We start from the raw sequence: 19,719 nt of genomic DNA on the forward strand, positions 1-19,719 counted from the left end.
TTTGTTTGTTTGTTTCCCCCTTAGACTTGCATGGGTCTCACTATGTAGTAACATTTCTCTGTATGTCATGGAAAACAGTTCATCATCTTAGGTAAGGGAGAAGGTGAAGTATATGTTGTATCCCAGAAGTACAAGGTATTCGTAGGTTTTGGAAAAAAGTGCTTTTCACCCCATCGGCCTATAAAATTTCATAACCTCTTAGTCTGCCTTTACACTAAAGAAAAACCCTGCAGTCTTCCCATTCTGGAGCCTTTCCACATTTACCACAGGCTCCCAGACAGTGACCACATGATTGCTGAGAGAGGAAGCTTTTAATTTTCAAGCTTCCATAGAACTCCATGAAACAGTGCCATCTAGTGGCTGGTTTAATGGCATAACAATCCGACTTAAAATAAATAGTTCATTATTTCTGGATCTTTTTGAGATGGAATAACTTCTGGATGTGCCCTGGAAGTTAATGACATCATGAAAAGGAGCTGCAATTTTCCATGAGTGAGCAATCTCAATAGCAGGATAAAAGCTCCATGTGAAAGAGTCCTTATTCACAGGATGGGAGGAAAAATACATTGGACTGTGAGTGTAGCCCTCTGGTGCAATGATAGAATCTCAGCCCATTTTGACCCTGCTGAGCCTGTTTCTGAGGGGACTGTGAGGAGCAAGGAGAACACACAGACATTGTAAAGGAAGTTTCTGCCCTTCCCCCATTTACCAGTTAGTACATGCTTGACAACCAGCTGTAGTAACTGAGGCATACAATTACTTCCAAGTCCTGGACTGTGCAGCTAAAGACAGGGGGCTTTTTATTATTTTAAGCAATAACCTACTTTTAGGGAACATTTCAGTATTGGACTCCCTTCCCTCCATTTTAATTTCCTATTTAGATACTTATTTTAAATAATTTATTCATTTTGCTTTCCCCACCCCCACCCATTTTTCCTTGTTGTTCAGTCGTTCAGTCGTGTCCGACTCTTCGTGACCCCATGGACCATAGCACGCCAGGCCTTCCTGTCCTGCACTCTCTCCCGGAGCATGCTCAAGTCCATATTCATTGCATCAGTGATGCTATCTAGCCATCTCATCCTCTGTCGTCCCCTTCTCCTTTTGCCTTCAACCTTTCCCAGCATCAGGGTCTTTTCCAGTGACTTGTCTCTTTGCATTAGGTGGCCAAAATATTGGAGCTTCAGCTTCAGTATTTGTCCTTCCAATGAGCACTCAGGGTTGATTTCCCTTAGGACTGACTGATTTGACCTCCTTGCAGTCCAGGGGACTTGTAAGAGTCTTCTCCAGCACCACAGTTCGAAAGCATCAATTCTTCGGCGCTCAGCCTTCCTTATAGTCCAGCTCTCACAGCCATACGTTACTACTGGGAAAACCATAGCTTTGATTATGCAGACCTTTGTCGGCAAGGTGATGTCTCTGCTTCTTACTATGCTGTCTAGGTTTGCCATAGCTTTCCTCCCAAGGAGCAAGCATCTTTTAATTTCATGGCTACAGTCACCGTCTGCGGTGATCTTGGAGCCCAAGTAAATAAAATCTGTCACTGCTTCCATTTCTTCCCCTTCTATATGCCAGGAAGTGATGGGGCCAGATGCCATGATCTTAGTTTTTTCAATGTTGAGTTTCAAACCAGCTTTTGCACTCTCCTCTTTCACCCTCAACAAGAGGCTCTTGAGATCCTCTTTGCTTTCTGCCATTAGGGTGGTATCGTCTGCATATCTGAGGTTGTTGATAATTCTCCCAGCAATCTTAATTCTGACCTGCGATTCATCCAACCCGGCGTTTCTCATGATGTACTCTGCATATAAATAAAATAAGCAGGGCGACAATATACAGCCTTGTTGTACTCCTTTCCCAATTTTGAACCAATCGGTTGTTCCATGTCCGGTTTTTACTGTTGCTTCTTGACCCTCGTACAGGTTTCTCAGGAGACAGGTAAGGTGGTCTGGTACTCCCATCTCTTGAAGAATTTCCCACAGTTTGTTGTGATCCACACAATCAAAGGCTTTAGCGTAGTAAATGAAGCAGAAATAGACATTTTTTCTGGAATTCTCTTGCTTTCTCCATGATCCAGCGAATGTTGGCGATTTGATCTCTAGTTCCTCTGCCTCTTCGAAACCCAGCTTGTAAAAAGTAACTGTAGGCCTCCGTTATTAACTGTTGTTTATGGCACCACTGCTGTCTGATAGCTGGGGAAAGGGCAGGATGCTGCTGCCGCCGCTCTCTTTCCTGATCTTTATTCAGCATCCTCAGGACCTGTCTTGTCTGCCCATGCCTTTCCGTCTTCACCTCTTTTCACAGTCTGTGTCTCCTTTTCTCTCCTCACATTCTCCTCAGAATCAGTTTTGCAGTTTAAAATACTATCTTCAAATAGTACTGACTTCTTGAAGGCAAATGGTCCTTTTGTACTGTATGGTAGGTATGGCCTTTTCAAAATGTAATGAAATTCAATAAACAAAAACCTTTTGTTTATTGTTAAGGGCTATCCACATTCACTCATGCTCCAAAATGCCGGGAAATTATGGCTGTTAGACACCTTTAAAAGACAACATGGAATAATCTCATCTGATCTCGGAAGCCAAGCAGGGTCAGCCCTGGTTAGTACTTGGATGGGAGATCGCCTGGGAATCAGGCTTCCTGCATTAAGCAGGGGGTTGGACTCGATGGTCTTGTAGGCCCCTTCCAACCCTATGATTCTATGATTCTATGTTATTTAGGCAATATGCATATGGTGTTTATCCTATGCTGTAGTTAGGTCCAGGTCCACCACTACCATGGACTTTGATGGCTGTAGGGATGTACAAAAGTTCTGCCATGGATCTCGGGGAGGCCAAATGCCAGTGCATTCGGCCCCCCGAAATTGGTGGCGGAACAGCCCGCCACCCCCCTGTATAGGACTTACCTGGGATGGATCTTCCTGGTGGCAGCGGCTCTGGCGGCGGCTCTGGCAGCGGGGCAGTAGTGGGGCGGCAGCGGCGGCAGCCGGTCTTCTGACCAGCTGCCGCCGCCACCATTTCCAAGTTTTAAAAAAAAACACAACGTGATAGGCTACGTAAAGATTTACATAGCCTATCATGGCTAAATTTAAAAAAAAACACCGTGATAGGCTACGTAAATGTTTACGTAGCCTATCACGGCTGATTTAAAAAAAAACAAAAAACGCACGTACGCAAATGGCGGCGCCCATGGGCGCCGCCATTTGCATTCCTTATTTTGGCACATCTTACTCTACGTAAACATTTACGTAGACTAAGACAGCAAAAATAAGGGGAACGCAAATAGCGTAGACGCTACGCTATTTGCGTACCCATTATTTTCGCCATCTTAGTCTACATAAATGTTTACGTAGACTAAGATGTGCCAAAATAAGGAACGCAAATGGCAGCTCCCATGGGCACCACCATTTGCGTACACACATTTTTTGTTTTGTTTTTTAAATCAGCCGCGATAGGCTACGTAAACATTTACGTAGCCTATCACGGCTGATTGCAGGGATGCAAACGGCGGCGGCTATGGCCGCCGCCATTTGCGTCCCTGCTAGCCAGCAGCCGGATGTCCAGCTGCTGGCGGAGCCGGCAGGCGGCTCCGCAGAATCGCTGCAGAGCACAGCCGTCCAGCCAGGATTCCGGGGAGAAGAAATGGAGCGCCTCCCCCCTGGCGAGGATTCCGGGGGGAGGGACGGAACACCTCTCCCCCAACCATAAACATAATCCGCGAAAGGTAAGTGATTTTCGTACATCCCTAGATGGCTGTCTGTAGCAGAGTGGTAGACCTAAGTCCCAGATTTGTCTGTTTTCTGGAATAGAAACATGGAGTCTATGCAACTGAAGCTACCATTCCATATTACAAGCACCCAACTGGCAACCAATACCATCCATGTAGAATAATAGAGTTGGAAGTTACCTTGAAGGTCATCTAGCCCAACACCCTGCCACAGGTTAAACCATTTTCAAGCATCAACAGGGGAACCGACTGAGAGGGTGGGGTCAGCATGAATATGGGCGTCCGGGGCAGGGACAAGATGTCCTTCCATGTGTTGATGTACCCTGCTCGGGCATAACACCTGAACAGGATTTAGGTCTACTGGATATCCAGTTTACTAATCTGAGTGAGTAAATTATTTCTGGTCTGAAGCTGCTTTACCCATCTATAGTGTTTGCAGCAGATGTACTGTAGCACAGAGGTAGAACACATGTTTTGCATGCAGAGAGTCCCAGTTTCAATCCCCGGCATGTCCAGGTATGGCTGGAAAAACTCCTGCCCCAAACCCTAGAGAGCTGCTTCAGTCAGTGTTGACAATACTGGGCTAGATGGACCAGTGGTCTGACACAGTATGTCCTAGCTAGTATGGACATTTCCCTCCATACTAGCTTGGGTGGCCACCTATGAATTGCCAAGAAAGCAGAAATGCATCACCAAGAAAGATCACACCGATTTGCATAAAAATGATATATGTTGGTTTTATAGAGAGAGATAAATGTATTAATAATTATTGTAATTTACAGAGGAATAGAGTACATCTCACCAAAGTGTGGAAAACTGTGACCAGGTGACCCTATGTCTCGCTGAGCCTGCTGTCCAGATGCTGTTTATGAGCAACTTCAAGGCCCAGCTCTTTCTTCTGATTTTTTTTTTCTAATTTGCTTTTTTAACTGTACCCGGACTGCACAGTCCTTCAAATAGAGGCCTGCTCTGTGTAAAAGAAGACCCCTGGCCACCCTAGCTAGCCCCACCCCCAACATCCCCATGGGCTGCAGCCTCAGACCTTGATGCAGAAGGTCTGAAGAGGAATCTTCACACATCAGGCTGAACACGTTTAGGCTTGTATCCAATGTTAGCCCTACTTAGACAAGACTCATTGAAATAAATGAGACTTAAGTTAGACTAATACTGGATGCAGCCCTTAGAGTGTCCCATATGATCGGGAACCATGTGCAACAAGGGCGGTGGAGCTAGTACAGACAGGGACATTGGGGGCAGGATTACCATGCACAGTACTTTGAATGCATAGAGGAATAACTTCTGAAAGGCCCATGTGTGTGTTTGCCCTGACTGAATACTTCACCAGATTCCAGTAAGTGCCGCAGGAAATCTTACCCACAAGCTATGGTGGTTTGAACCTCAGAATTAGCCATCAGATGCTGGATGTTTCCAGAATTTGGCAACGATTACTGCTGCGTGTCCACAAAATGAGAGGGTCTTTATTTAGAAACGACTTCTCTGAAGCAAAAACCCACCATGTGGGTTTCAAAACAACTAAGCTTATGTGGGATGCAGATAACAGAGAGTAATCAATGTGAGCATTTGATTGCGTAAACTCACCCTTAGAATTCTGAAGCTCGAATGTGAAAGGAAGGGAAGCATTTACTGTTCAGTTTTTCTTTTGTTTATTTGTTTGCCTATGTTGCCCATAAATGAAGTCTAGCAGTATTCAATATGAATAATTCATATCTGTGATCTGGTTGCCAGTGTATTCATATTCCAAGGGCTTAAGGAAAGATGTGAATGAAATTCCTACCACCGTTATACGTGTGCTGTATCAGACTAACTCACTCTTTCCAGCACAGAGAAACAAATCCACTATGAAATACAGCTGTGGAGACCTGGGTTGAACTTAAACATTAGGGCTCATCCCATGTTATTCAGTGTTGTTGTTTTTATTATTATTATCTTCATGCTTCCTCAGTTTGAGGTCCAGCAGGATTGGGCAACGCCCATTGTTTATATAAATTATGGCAACTAGGTGCAAATAGAAATATGTAAATAAACCGCACCCCTCCCACTGGCAATATTGATGATCAATTTGTCGAAATGTTACATTCAGCACCACTGTAGGTCTGGTTTTGCAGGTGCATTGGTGGCTAGTCTGATTGGTTACATGTTAAACACAGGGCCATCCATATTATGTCCCTCTGATGTAAACAGAAAGGTCAAGCATGTGAAATGTCCAACCCTGGTAGCTTCCACAGCACCAGCCCTTCCAAATTTCCAACCAGATTGACTGCTAGGCCTGAGGTGCACCCACAGAAGACTTGTTCCTAGGCCATGCCTCAGCCTTACCATGCACATATAGAGGCTTCATCGCACTGCTGATCTGATGGCCTTTTCCCTATCTTCCAGCACCCTCTGAATTCTCTGTTCAGTTCTCTGCTGCCCGCTTTCATTTTGCTGCCCTTTTCATGATTTGCTATGTTTACAATGATCCTCTCATTCTTCTTATTGCTCAATTTCATTATGGAATTGACCTTAGGCCTAGGCAGATGTACGTACAGATGTTATGGGAGTTTGCATTTCAAGGATTTTATTCTGAGGGTTGTAATCAAGCCTGCCATCAAAGGTAGGCATGGTTGGTCACCTGCCAAGGGCCCAAAGCCCAGCAGTGGCCCACTGACAAGAGGCCCCTGGACTTCCTTCCTTCATCCTGAGAACATCAGAAGAGCCCTCCTGGCTCAGACCAAGGGTCCATCTAGTCCAGCATTCTGTTCACACAGTGGCCAACCAGCTGTCAACGAGGAACCCACAAGCAGGACACAAGCACAACAGCACCCTCCTGCCCATGCAACCTGCTTGTTCCCCTGCCTCTCACTCTGGCCCAGACAATGGTGGTGGTGAGAAGAAGGAGCAGTAGACGCCCCTGCCTACTTGCTCACTGCCTTTCTGCCTGTCAAGCAAGCAAGCAAGCAAGCAAGCAGTAGCAATGAGGAAAAAGAGGATAAGGAGTAGCAACCACTGGTGACAATGGCAGTGAGAAGGTAGACTTACTGAGTCTGGGGGCCCATTGAGGGATTCTTGCCCAAGGGCCCTCCAAAAGTTGGAGGTGACACTGGTTGTAATGCTTCCCTCAAATACAAGGTGAGCTTTAAGACCTCCAGATTTTTCTTCTGCTTGGATTTTAATCTGAGCTAGAGAAGACTTTCCCTCCTTACATACACCCAGCCAATCGCCAGCTACTTCCCTCCCACCCCAGTTAGCCTTTGAAAGTTTCAATGAGAGTTGATTTTTTCATGAATTCAAAACAGCAACACAGTAATGACAATTGGGGACAGCAGGGGTGTGAATGTGGTTCTCCAAATCCATTCCCTAACTGTCTGCCACAAGCTGCCTTACCCTTTTCCTCCCACTCCACTTACTTGACTATTGCTGATGTTCCAGTAGCATGTGAAATAAGGAAGAGAGGCAGGCCTCTATCTCTCCTTTCCCACTGCAGCATTTGGTGTGCAGTGTACCAGGTGCAAGTAGCTGCTGGGAAATAAAGTTTTTTCAAGGCTGACTGATATTACAGTCGCCTTTGGAAAAACTACATTTCCCTATGGTGTCTTGCCTGATGTATAGTACACCAGGTTCTGGACAGGGAAGTGGGGATAGTCTCTCTTACCCTCCTACTTTCTACCACTGGAACACCAGAAGCAGCCAGGTAAGTGGAGAGGGAGGAAAAGGGTAAGGCAGCTTGCAGCAGACAGTTAGGGAATGGATTTGGAGGCTTAGAACAGGAACAGGAGACAGCTTCTTTCCAATTTCAATTGAGCTATTTCCTAGGGGGGGGGGGAGGCAGATCGGCATGTTTCTGAGCCAATACAGACCGTATTGGCTCAGACCATCATCTTATGTGAGTGGCTGTGGCTGAGTCATAGGCCTAGTTCAGAGGGAGACAACCTTTTGGGGCCATGGGTACATTCTGAAATTTGAAAAACTGTCCTGGGCACCAACACAAAATGGCTGCCATCAGAGGCGTGGCAAAGGACAAGAACCTGCACAGAAGACTGAGAATAAGGCAGAGGTGGGGGCTGAGCCCCAACACACTAAACAACTCCTTTGAACCCACAGTTTTCAGCACCAACAGATACCTGTTTCATAGCAATCCCAGGTGCTGGTAAGAAAATGTGTTAATATTCTTTTTAAAAGTAAGAGGAGTAGGGCATCTTGGCAGACACCACGAAAGGTGTCTGGGGGTGCATTAGTGCTGACTCCTTGGTCTTGTTGATCATTAGGAACCCTTTGAATCAACAGTCAAAAGAGTACATTTGTCCATTAGAACTAGTTGATTCTACTCATGCAAATGGGTGTAAGAAGAGGAACAGGGCTGGTCTGCTAGTGGCTGATGTCACAAAGCCAGAACAATACAACATAGGCAGCATTGCACTCATTTTCCCAAAAGCATTTTGTTTAGTGGTTAGGAGATTGGGCTAGCCCATACAGGGAGAGAGAGACCACTACTGCGGTCACATTACCATACACTTTCTCAGCATATTGCTACTGTAAATAATAACAGCCCAAACTTACCTGGTGATGGGGCCGGTACGCCCATCACAAATCTAAGAATTCATCAGTACCAGTGATTAATATTTCATGGGAGCAATTTCAGACTACTGATTAGATCTTTCAATAATTAATGCAATGTTATTGTGGATGATTAAGGCTATTCCTTTTAATGGGAATCTCAAATCACTCCTAACACCTCAGTATAAATTCTTTATGATATCCAGCCATGCATGCATTTCAGCAAGTCTACTATGGAAGCTTTGTAATTGCAATTCAACCAGCCCTATCATAACACCAAAGAACATAGCTGGGTTCAGATCTACTTTCCAAACACTCCGAGTAATACTTTACAGGTCTGCTTTAAAAGCAAAGAAACCTCCCCACTTTTTTTTACTTGGTATCATTCTAATTAAAAAAGCAAATGCCTTTTGTCAAGCTGTATTTAGAATAGAATGGCAATATTAAGAATGTGAAAAACACAATGAAATTTGTAAGTTGCCTTTGAAAGTGTCAATGAGAGATTATTTCTGATTGAATTCAAAACAGTGCAACAGTAATGACAACTGGGGTCAGCAGGAGTGTGAGTGTGGTTCTCCAAACTACTTATCTGGATATATGGGCCCCATCTATATGCCACTGCTTTGACCCACCCACCCCATCGCAACTGCGTAGCAATGCGGCTTCAGATCAGCATGCCCTGAAATACATTCGCAATGTACTGTGCCCTTCCCTTACAGACTCACCGTGCCCCCTTTTTTGCCATTATACTAGGGATGTCAGAGAATTCTGCCACGGACTCCAGTGAGGCCGGATTCTTTAGAATCCAGCCCCCCAGAATCCGTGGTGGAACAGCCTCCCACCCCCCACCAACCCACGGAATCCCCCCAGGACGGAGCTTACCTGGGGCGGATGTGGCAGCGGCTCTGGTGGCAGCTCTGGCTGGTCTCCCGGCCAGCCACTGCCGGGCTGCTGTGGCCGCAAATGGCCGCCATTTGCATGCTTTCAGTCAGCCATGATAGGCTATGTAAGTATTTACATAGCCTATCACTGCAAAGAGCAGGGGCTCAAATGGCGTAGCAGCCACCATTTGCGTCCCTGCTTTAGCCATGATAGGCTACGTAAATATTTACGTAGCCTATCACAGGCTACCGTAGGGAGGCAAATGGCGACCCCTATGCAGGATGCCATTTGCGTCCGCACCAGCCCGGCAGCAGCTGGAGGCCCTGCTGCGGATCGGCCCAGCCGGAGGATCCACAGCATGGCCGCAGAGCGGAGCCAGCCGGGCAGGATTCCAAGGGGGAGGACCAGATCACCTCCCCCCATGTCAAGGATTCTGGGGGGAGGAATGGATCACTTCCCCCCACAGCGGATGCCCCGACCGGAACCAGCTAAGGGATTCGTACATCCCTACATTATACTGAAATGCGCAGCTGTGCAGTCCTGTGAATGTGGGGGTGTGACACTTCAGTGTCTGTTTTGTATTTGAGGGGCTCTGCTGTGTCTTTCCATCCCTTTTTAGGTTAAAAAAAAAAAAAAGAAGAAGCCTTTTCTGCTCTTTCATTTCCACACCATCAGCTTTTGTCAGTAAAAGTTGGGTGTAGATGGGCTTATGGTCTGCTTTTGTTGAAGATAATATATAATTGCTAGAAAGCTTTCATATGTTCATATATATGCATTTCATATGTAATCAATGAATATGTATTCATTGCTATGGAGACAGACAGAGATAGATGATCATGAGAGAGAGAGGTGTGTGTGTATATCTGAGGGGAAAGAAAAGGGGGGGAAAAAACCAACGTTTTAAGTCTGTTGCAATTGCAAAACTGTACCTTGCTTTTCTGTAAGAGTTGCTCATTAAGTTTCAAGAACGTAAGAACAGCTTTGACCAGAGGTCAGTCAAGTTCCAGCGTTTTATGATATTTTATTGCAGTTTATTGTAAACTGTTCAGTGAGCTTTGCTGTGGCGGATTAAACAATGATACTAACAAGAACTATAATATTTTCACACACTGCCTCTATCATATGTCCCTGGGAAGCCCACATGAAAGACATGAGTGCAAACAATCCCTGTTGATTATCCCCAGGACCTGCTATTTGCAGATATAATGCCCCTGAATTTACCATTTAACTATCACGCCACTGAGACCTATATAGGTTCCATGATTTTTTCTAGTCCATCTCCACTTCCATGAACTGCTCTTTATTGTTTATCAAAATGGAAATAGCAACATACCTTTACTCAGGAACTATCTGTTGTTGTTGTTGTTGTTGTTAATAGTAGCTTTTTCTTATCACTAGAATGCCTTATCCTGACCTTTGCTGGCTCTTGTTAATGTTTGGTGCTGCTATTAAGTATTGCTTGTTTGTTTTCTTTGTGACTGAATTTTAATCATATTTAATGAACTGCCTTAAACATTTTTCAAACTGATGGATAGTATGTAAATCCTTTAAATAAATGCCAGCAGCTGAAATGTAGGGTGGGCTATGATGTCTCATAGAAATGAAGGAGTAGTTTCAGCAGAAAGAGAATTAGTTTTGAACCTGCCTATTAATTGCATCCCACTCTTCCAAGGCTTGGTGTTTAGGCTAGCTGGTAGATTTAAACTGCAGTCTAATGACTAGGAGTCTCATCACACGATGCAGAAATCCCGTGACTGTACCAGGATGTTCTGCCTCCATTTCCTTCACAGGATCATGATGCACTCCTTTAATCCAGGAGTTCAATATATTTCGATATGTTTCATTTATGCAGCCACAAGATGGTGCTGTGGACTAGCTTGTCTTACTGCTTTTTTTTCATGGAAAAATCGGAAATAGATTTGTTTATTACTAGTGTATTTCTGTTTCAAATTGCTTGGAAAGGACGAGAGAGGTACTGGAGGTTGACAATGTCATGTACAGGACCTGCAAACTTCCATGAGTGACCAATCTCAATCGCAGGATAAAAGCCCCATATGATGACATCCTAGGGATGCACAAATCAGCAACACTCAAGCTTGGCATGGTTCTCTGAATTTCACCTTGAAGCTCGTTCCAACTTGTGCCCATATCAGTCTATGAGCTTCATTTTTTTTATTTTTTTTTGCACAAAAAATTCATACATTTTTTCCTGCACATTTTTCAAAACGTATGCATTTTTCTCCCATTTATTAAAATGTATTTGTGTGCATTTTTCAAACATACACATTTTTCATGCACATTTTTCATATCACCATGGATCATATCACAAGATCAGAAAAGTACAGACCTTGGCTGCAGATTGTGTTCAGTTCTGGAAGGTGTGAATTGGATACATTCTGGCTGAAAACAAACTGAAATGAATTGCACATGCATCCCCACTAATTTTGTGCAAAGGGAAGAAATGTGCAGAATTTCAGGCCTTGGGCTGCCAAACCACTAGGGAACACACACACACACACACACAGAGAGAGAGAGAGAGAGAGAGAGAGCCCTGCAGTCAAATACGTCTTTTTCTTTCAGCAGTTAAGGAACTCATGGATCACTGCCTTGTTGTGGCGAAGGGGATTGCGTAACTCAGTGAAGCCATAAGCTATGCCTTGCAGGGCCACCCAAGACAGACAGGTCATGGCAGAGACTCCTGACAAAATGTGGTCTGCTGGAGAAGGAAATGGCAACCCACTCCAGTATTCTTGCCAAGAAAACCCCATGGAACGTATCACAAGGCTAAAAGAGATGACGCCGGAAGATGAGCCCCCCAGGTCGCAACATGTCCAATACTACTGGGGAATTTCCAAGTAGTGCCAGAAAGAGTGAAGCGGCTGGGCCAAAGCCAAAAGGACACTCAGCTGTGGATGTGTCTGGTGGTGAAAAGAAAATCCGATGCTGTAAAGAACAATATGGTTTAGGAATCTGGAATGTCAGATCAATGAATCAAGGTAAGCTGGAGGTGGTCAAACATGAGATGGCAAGATTGAACATCAACATCTTGGGAACCAGCGAACTAAAATGGACAAGCATGGGCAAATTTAATTCAGGTGACCATTATATCTACTACTGTGGGAAGAATCCCTTAGAAGAAATGGAGTAGCACTCATAGACAATAAAAGGGTGGGAAAAGCAGTACTGGGGTACAATCTCAAAAATGACAGAATGATCTCAGTACGAATCCAAGGGAAACCATTCAACATCACAGTAATTCAAGTCTATGCCCCAACCACTGAGGCCGAAGAAGCTGAGGTTGATCGGTTCTATGAAGACCTACAACACCTTCTAAAACTAACACCAAAAAAAGATGTCCTTTTCATCATAGGGGATTGGAATGCTAAAGTAGGAAGTCAACAAGTCTTTGACTTCCTACTTTAGAGTCTGTTTCCTGCCTCCCAGCTGAGCAGAGCAGAGCAAGCTGCTCCAGCTGGTCCAGGGACTACAGAAGCAGGCAAGCTCCCAGAGAGCGAGTGAACAGAGCGAGCGAGCAGGGGGAGCAAACAGGAGTTGGCCAGGGGAGTTGCAGTGGTTGAAGAGACAAAGGAGACAAAGGAGACAGAGGCTAAGAGGTAAGTGGGTTGCAGGAAGCCCAGGGGGCTGCCCTTTATCCTTCTGATTGGCTGTGAGCTCACCAGGTGCTTCTGAGAGCTCCAACTGAATTGGAGGGGTGTGGCCTGAGTACTCCCAGCAGCTGACTGGGCGGGAAGCTTCAGTCTGTTTCCCGCCTCCCAGCTGAGCAGAGCAGAGCAAGCTGCTCCAGCTGGTCCAGGGACTACAGAAGCAGGCAAGCTCCCAGAGAGCGAGCGAGCAGAGTGAGCGAGCAGGGGGAGCAAACAGGAGTTGGCCAGGGGAGTTCGGCAGGGGAGGTCAAGGGGGAGGCCCCTAACATTTTTTTTAATTATTTTTATTTTTTATTTTAACTAACTTTTTTCCATTTATTTGTCTTGTAACACACACTTTCACACCAGTGGGACTCTGCTTTTAACCTCTACTGAGTAGAGGAGCAGGCACAGGCTAGTCTAGAACAATCACAAAGCTAGACACAAAAAAGGAAAAGAGGCTATGGAAGGACAAGATTCTCCGGTGGTGGTGACCTGCAAGGTGTGTGCAATGTTTGTTTTCTTGCCTGAGAACAACATGGCCTACACCTGCAACAAGTGCAAGTTGATCACGCTGCTGGAGGGAAAAGTAAGTGGACTGGAGCGGCGACTGTCGACCCTCCGGGGAATAAGAGAACACAAAGAGTTCTTGGACAGAATGGGGGAACTACAGCAGCAAAGGGCAGACCAGAAGCTTGAAGAGCAACAGCAAGATGAGGCAGTGGGAAATGCTGAGGTGAAGAAAAATGGAATAGAGGATACTCCTTGGAGAAGGGTGACAGTTAGGAGAAGAAGAACTAGACGCCACTCTGCACCAGTGGAAGCAGTGGAGCTGTGGAACTGATTCCAGGTACTTGCAGATGAGACTGGAGGACAGCCTGCAGAGGAAGAATCACAGAGGAAACTGCATGAGAGTGAGCAAGAGGCTGAAGGTCAGTCAAACAGAGGCGATGAAACCCAGGCCTACAAGAAGAAGAAGAGAAGCGTGGTAGTAGTGGGAGACTCCTTGCTGCGTGGGATCGAGACCCAAGTATGTTGCGAAGACCCATGGACTCGCCAGGTATGTTGTCTCCCGGGAGGACAGATTAGAGACGTGACTGAAAGGTTGCCTGACCTCATAAAGCCCACTGACAGGTATCCCTTTCTTCTCATCCATGTGGGAACAAATGATACCGCCAAGCAGAGCTACGAAGAGATCACGTCAGACTTTGAAGGTTTGGGAAGGAAACTCAAGAACTTTGGGGCCCAGATAGTTTTCTCATCCATCCTTCCAGTAGTTAGAAGAGGGATAGAAAGGGAACGAAAAATACTCCGGGTGAGTGACTGGCTATGAAGGTGGTGCCGACGAGAGAGATTTGGATTCTGGGACCACGGGCTATACTTCCTGGAAGATGGGCTGTTGGCTAGGGATGGGTTGCACCTCACAAAGGCTGGGAAGACTGTGTTTGGCCACAGCATGAAGAACTTCATCAGGAGGGCTTTAAACTGAATCCTACGGGGAAGGGAGATGTAATGTTGGGGGTAACAATGGACATAGGCGCATGCACTGTAATGGAGAGAACAGCTCTGATAGCGCCCAATAATAGTCTTCAGACACAAGTAGGAAGAAAGCCAGACTATGAGGCACATGGTCTTCGATGTCTATATACTAATGCCCAGAGTATGGGAAACAAACAGAACGAACTTGAACTCTTAATACAAGAGGGAAATTATGACCTGATAGGTATAACTGAGACTTGGTGGGATGACTCTCATGACTGGAATACAGCAATTGAAGGATATAACTTCTTCAAAAAGAACAGGAGGAACAGAAAGGGAGGTGGGGTTGCACTGTATGTGAAAAATACATATCTCTGCACAGAAATACAGGAGGAGGAGCTTGGTAGCCCCATCGAGAGCATCTGGGTTGAAATAAATGGAGCAAAGAATAAAAGGAACCTGGTGGTCGGAGTCTACTACCGGCCACCCAATCAAGGAGAAGACAAGGATGAACCTTTTGAAAAGCAAATAGCCAATGTTTTAAGGAAGCATGATGTAGTAGTAATGGGGGACTTCAATTTCCCCGATATTTGTTGGGAGACAAATTCTGCAAAACATGGCCCCTCCAGGAAATTCCTGACTTGTGTGGAGGATAACTTCCTCCTACAGAAAGTAGAGGAAGGAACTAGAGGATCGGCTATCCTTGACTTGATCCTAACCAACACAGATGACTTAGTGGATAAAGTAGCAGTTACAGGAACTCTGGGGGAAAGCGACCATGTTGTACTTGAGTTCTTGGTTCTAAGGGAAGCAAAAGCCGAGTATAGTCAAACGCGTACCCTGGATTTTAGGAAAGCTGATTTTCATAAACTCAGAACAATGATCAGTAAGGTCCCATGGCAAGCGATGCTAGCGAGAAAAGGAGTCCAAGATGGGTGGGAGCTTTTAAAAAAGGAAATTCTCAAGGCACAATCACAAGCAATTCCAACAAGAAGAAAAGGTGGAAGACAACAGAAGAAGCCAATGTGGCTTCACAAAAAGCTTAGGGATGACCTGAAAACAAAAAAGGACACATATAGGAAGTGGAAAGAAGGCCAAGTAACAAAGGAAGAGTACAGGCAGATAGCACAGAATTGCAGGGATGGCGCCAGGAAGGCTAAAGCTGAGAATGAGCTGAGGTTAGCAAGGGATGTTAAAAACAACAAAAAGGCTTTCTTCAGCTACGTGCATAGTAAAAGGCAGAGGAAAGAAATGGTGGTTCAGCTATTAAATAAGGATGGCAAAACAATAACAGATGACAAAGAAAAGGCAGAGGTGCTCAATTCCTACTTTGGCTCAGTCTTCTCCCAAAAGAGGGTCTATGACCCCCCTGGCAAAGGCGAAGTACAGGCTGAAGGGGCAGGATTGCAGCTTGAGATCGACAGGCATATGGTCAAGGAACACCTCATTACTTTGAATGAGTTCAAATCTCCAGGACCAGATGAACTGCATCCTAGAGTCATAAAGGAACTGGCAGAAGAACTTTCAGAACCGCTGTCTATTCTCTTTGAGAAATCATGGAGGACAGAGGAAGTGCCAGATGACTGGAGGAGGGCTAACGTTGTCCCTATCTTCAAAAAGTGTAAAAAGGAGGAACCTGGGAACTACAGACCAGTCAGTCTGACATCAATCCCTGGGAAAATTCTGGAGCAGATGATAAAGCAATCCATCTGTAAGCACCTTGACAACAATGCCGTGATTACTCGAAGCCAACATGGATTTGTCAAAAACAAGTCCTGCCAGACAAATCTGATCTCATTTTTTGATCAAGTAACCTCCCTTGTAGACCGTGGGAATGCTGTAGACATCATATACCTCGACTTCAGCAAAGCTTTCGACAAAGTGCCCCATGATATCCTGATGAGCAAACTAGCTCAAAGTGGGCTAGATGAAACAACGATCCGGTGGATCCACAGTTGGCTACAGAATCGAACTCAAAGGGTGCTTATCAATGGGACCTTCTCAAACTGGGGAGAGGTAACGAGTGGGGTACCGCAGGGCTCAGTCCTGGGCCCAGTGCTCTTCAACATTTGTATTAATGACTTGGAGGAGGAGGTGCAGGGAATGCTGATCAAATTTGCAGATGACACCAAATTGGGAGGGATAGCTAATACTTTGGAAGACAGAAATAAAATTCAAAGTGATCTGGATAGACTGGAGCGCTGGGCAGAAAACAACAGAATGACATTTAATAGGGACAAATGCCAAGTTCTGCACCTAGGAAAAAGAAACCAAATGCACAGTTACAAGATGGGGGATACGTGGCTCAACCACACTACAAGCGAGAAGGATCTTGGAATTGTTGTCGATCACAAGCTGAAGATGAGCCAACAATGTGATGTGGCTGCAAAAAAGGCAAATGCTATTTTGGGCTGCATTCATAGAAGCATCGCTTCCAAATCCCGGGAAGTACTAGTTCCCCTCTACTCAGCACTGGTTAGGCCTCATCTGGAGTACTGTGTCCAGTTCTGGGCACCACACTTGAAGAAGGATGCAGACAAACTGGAGAGGGTTCAGAGGAGGGCAACAAAGATGATCAGGGGACTGGAAACAAAGCCCTGTGAAGAGAGACTGAAAGAACTGGGCATGTTTAGCCTTGACAAGAGAAGACTGAGGGGAGAGATGATAGCACTCTTCAAGTATTTGAAAGGTTGTCACAGAGAAGAAGGCCAGGATCTCTTCTTGATCATCCCAGAGTGCAGGACACGGAATAATGGGCTCAAGTTAGAGGAAGCCAGATTCCGGCTGAACATCAGGAAAAACGTCCTGACTGTAAGAGCAATACGACAATGGAACCGATTACCTGGGGAGGTGGTGGGCTCTCCCACACTGGAGGCCTTCAAGACGAGGCTGGACAGCCATTTGTCAGGGATGCTCTGACTTGGATTCCTGCATTGAGCAGGGGGTTGGACTCGATGGCCTTGTAGGCCCCTTCCAACCCTACTATTCTATGATTCTATGATTCTATAAGAAATCACTGGGATAACAGGCAAGCATGGCCATGGTGTACAAAATGAAGCAGAACAAAGGCTAATAGAGTTTTGCCAAGAGAATACGCTGATCAGAGCAAACACTCTTTTCCAACAGCACAAGAGGCAACTGTACACATGGACATCACCAGATGGTCAATACCGAAATCAGATTGATTATGTGCTTTGTAGCCAAAGATGGAAATCGAGGAAAACAATAGAATGGGAAAGACTAGAGATCTTTTCAAGAAAATCAATATCAAGAAATATCAAAAAGAAAATCATATCAAGGGAACATTTTGTGCAAAGACGGGCATGATAAAGGACAAAGAAGGCAGGGACCTAAGAGAAGCAGATGAGATTAAGAAGAGGTGGAAATAATACACAGAAGAACTATACCGGAAAGATCTGAATGTCCCATAGGGATGGCGGAGAATTTCTCCCCGAAACTTCGGGGGGCCGAGCGCCAACGTATTCGGCCCCCCGAACAAGTTTTGGGGAGAAATTCTCCACACACCCCGCCCCCTGCACCCCCTCCGGGACGGAACTTACCTTTGCCGAATGTCCCTCCCGGCGGCGGGTCCGGCCGGTGGTTCGGCGGGTGTTCGTGCAGGGCGGGAGCGGCAGCCGGTCTTTCGACCGGCTGCCACCGCCGCCACTGCAATAAAAGAAAAAAACAAACAAACACGCCCCCGTGATAGGCTACGTGACGATTAACGTAGCCTATCACGGCTAGATCTGCAAAGTCAGCCATGATAGGCTACGTAAATCGTCACGTAGCCTATCACGGGTGACTTTGCAGATCTAGCCGTGATAGGCTACGTTAATCGTCACGTAGCCTATCACGGGGGCATTTTTGTTTTTTTAAAAAAACTTTTGAGTTCGTGGCCGGGCGAGGCGAGGCGCCTCCTCCCCGGCCTGAATTTCGGCCGGGCGAGGCGGGAAGCCTCCCCCCCGGCCTGAATTTCGGCCGAGTGAGGTGGGAAGCCTTCCCCCCCGGCCTGAACTTCGCGGGGGGAGCAGCGAAGTGCCTCCCCCCCACCGCGAACAAGCTTCGAGGACAGGTAAGTGACTTTCGTCCACCCCTACCCTGATAGCCATGATAGTGTGGTCACTGAACTTGAGCCGGACATCCTAGAGAGTGAAGTCAAGTGGGCCTTAGGAAGCATTACTAACAACAAAGCTAGTGGAGATGACAGGATTCCAGCTGAGCTATTTAAAATCCTAAAAGATGATGCTGTTGAAGTGCTGCACTCAATATGCCAACAAATTTGGAACACTCAACACTGGCCACAAGACTGGAAAAGGTCAGTTTACATTCCAATTCCAAAGAAGGGCAATGCCAAAGAGTGTTCGAACTACCGTACAATTGCGCTCATTTCACATGCCAGCAAGGATGTGCTCAAAATCCTACGAGCTAGGCTTCAGCAGTATGTGAACCGAGAACTACCAGAAGCACAAGCTGCGTTTCGAAGAGGCAGAGGAACTACAGATCAAATCGCCAAATTTGCTGGATCATGGAGAAAGCAAGAGAATTCCAGAAAAAACATCTATTTCTGCTTGATTGACTATGCTAAAGCCTTTGATTGTGTGGATCACAACAAACTCTGGCAAATTCTTAAAGAGATGGGAGTACCAGACCACCTTACCTGTCTCCTGAGAAACCTGTACAAGGGTCAAGAAGCAACAGTAAGAACCAGACATGGAACCACCGATTGGTTCAAAATTGGGAAAGGAGTACGACAAGGCTGTATATTGTCGCCCTGCTTATTTACCTTATATGCAGAGTACATCATGAGAAACGTCGGGTTGGATGAATCACAGGTCGGAATTAAGATTGCCAGGAGAATTATCAACAACAAAATATGCAGACGATACCACCCTAATGGCAGAAAGCAAAGAGGATCTAAAGAGCCTCTTGTTCAGGGTGAAAGTGGAGAGTGCAAAAGCTGGTTTGAAACTCAACATTAAAAAAACGAAGATCATGGCATCTGGCCCCATCACTTCCTGGCATATAGAAGGGGAAGAAATGGAAGCAGTGACAGATTTCATTTTCTTGGGCTCCAAGATCACCGCAGATGGTGACTGTAGCCATGAAATTAAAAGATGCTTGCTCCTTGGGAGGAAAGCTATGGCAAACCTCGACAGCATAGTAAGAAGCAGAGATATCATCTTGCCAACAAAGGTCCGCATAATCAAAGCTATGGTTTTCCCAGTAGTAACGTATGGCTGTGAGAGCTGGACTATAAGGAAGGCTGAGCGCCGAAGAATTGATTCTTTCGAACTGTGGTGCTGAAGAAGACTCTTACAAGTCCCCTGGACTGCAAGGAGGTCAAATCAGTCAATCCTAAAGGAAATCAACCCTGACTGCTCATTGGAAGGACAGATACTGAAGCTGAAGCTCAAATATTCTGGCCACCAAATGCGAAGAG

The sequence above is a fragment of the Heloderma suspectum genome, chromosome 4 (assembly GCF_057233095.1).
Source record: "Heloderma suspectum isolate Gila_16-S chromosome 4, 16-S_ref, whole genome shotgun sequence".
Lineage (NCBI taxonomy): Eukaryota > Metazoa > Chordata > Lepidosauria > Squamata > Helodermatidae > Heloderma > Heloderma suspectum.